The 1,819-nt window shown below is 43.2% G+C and overlaps 1 long non-coding RNA gene across 1 annotated transcript in view; it reads right to left on the bottom strand.

Moving 5' to 3' along the window:
- LOC145657091 (uncharacterized) overlaps nt 1-1,483 on the bottom strand; it is a 33,154-nt gene extending 31,671 nt beyond the window's left edge. The window contains exon 1 of the long non-coding RNA XR_014122950.1: nt 1,398-1,483. This is a non-coding gene — a long non-coding RNA (uncharacterized LOC145657091). The remainder of the gene's footprint in view (nt 1-1,397) is intronic.
- Nucleotides 1,484-1,819: the final 336 nt, after the last annotated feature.

Below are 1,819 nucleotides of genomic sequence, written 5' to 3'. Positions count from 1 at the left end.
AGAGGAACCTTTTTCTAAGACCCATAAAGAATCAGAAGCAAAATAAAGATAATAGAAACAAGAAATTACATAAGAAAAAATGCATCATCAAAACCCATAAAACAAAAAGAAACAAGATTCAAATCCTAGCAAAATCCTCAGAGACAGAGGCTCTTATATGAGACAGATACTAGTACAACACCTGGATTCCATTCATCTCATCGCCTCAACTAAAGACACTTGATTCTCTTCAACTGTTTAAAGGGTCTATGGTGGATTACAAATCCGTGGCATGATTTATAAACTGAAATGATCAAATAACGGGTATGGTTGGTCGCAAATAAAAAATAAACAAAAACTCCGAAATGATCCCTAGCTAGGCTTCACATCGGAAAGGTTCACGTGATCAGAGTAATGATGACCACAGACAGGAAAGGCGTTAGTATGCTTCAATTTGTGTCCCTGTATTCCCCCTCCCCCACGGAATCACTGAGAATTACATATAATAGCAATAATTAAGATACAATTTGACTGGATTTGGTAAAAACGGATTATGTTTATAATTCCTACACCACATCTACGTATAGTTGTTTTATGAAGATGGACGGGGGAGACAAAGCAGCTGGTCAAACACACAGGCGGGATTACCGGGGGCAGACCGGATCCGTTTCGTAACTGAGGTTGGCCTACACGCCACACTTATCTTACGCTCATCTGCCCGAGAACACAGCACAGGGCCAGCGGAGGGGCAGCCTCCCTCACAATGAAGAAAAGGTGCAGAAACCCCACAGAAACACGCCTGCCAAGAGTTAGGGTTAACCATAACCATGATGAAACACCGGTTAAATAAGCACTGCTCATTCTGAGTTTAAGAAACATGAAAGTTCTTCTGTTCCTTTTATTTTAACATGCGCGATCATGCAATTCAGAAAGTGCGCTCGAGCCATTCCCGATGACTACAGCTGTGTTTGTAACCAGACCATCACACGACTGAGCTACTGTAGTCCAGCATGTAGAGGGGTTTAGTACTCAGAACTAAGGCTCAGGGTTATTAACGCAAGACCTGCGTCAGTGTTTTGCTTCTTAAAAGACATGACAGCTAGACTTCGAGTTAAGGTTATGGTCATATTTGCGGATTCCAGTCAGACTGACGGTCCAGACACAAAAAATAAACACCGATGTTCACAGCTCCAACTGTATTAACCAAACAGACCGCCACTCTCCCGTACCGTGGGAATCCACTCTGGGACAACAGTTAAGTTATTTTATTGTAGAGTAGGACTTCACGACTGTCGGATCACAGAGATCACAAACCTCGCGCCTCAGCTGGGTTACAAACGTGTCCGTGTGTCCACGTGCCAAATCCTACTGGGAAAACAGAAGCTAATCACATTAATTTAATTGTACGTAATCCTTACCGGTCGGGTTCGGTTTTTCCCCGTGGTCCTCTGAGCCCAACATGCTAACCTACAGTTCCTCGCACACCGTTGTTAACGAACTGAACTCGAGCCTCGCGCTGGCGGAGACACATGTGCGTCATCGCGCACTCTCCGCCACAACTAGTTCCACAAAGGCGCGTGCTGAACTGTGCACGACGCACGTTTATGGCTTTTACGGGTCAAACGGTGCAGGTTTAATTTTTTTACGTCGTACAAATTACTTGTGATTTTGATCATTTGTGTAAATCCAGATTGTGTTTGTTACACATGTAAAATCAAATGTTAGGATTTTAATAATTTGCTTTCCATTCCCGAGTGTCCATCATATACCACTAATTCATTATCTTTCCCCGGGGAGGTCATTTACCAGGCAATCACATATGGCAGTTATATCCGTCTAA

This window comes from Electrophorus electricus, chromosome 3 (assembly GCF_041902795.1).
Source record: "Electrophorus electricus isolate QZ-2024a chromosome 3, ASM4190279v1, whole genome shotgun sequence".
Classification (NCBI taxonomy): Eukaryota; Metazoa; Chordata; class Actinopteri; order Gymnotiformes; family Gymnotidae; genus Electrophorus; species Electrophorus electricus.
The sequence above is the reverse complement of the archived record's forward strand: the minus strand, read 5'-3'. Positions and strand labels throughout refer to the sequence as shown.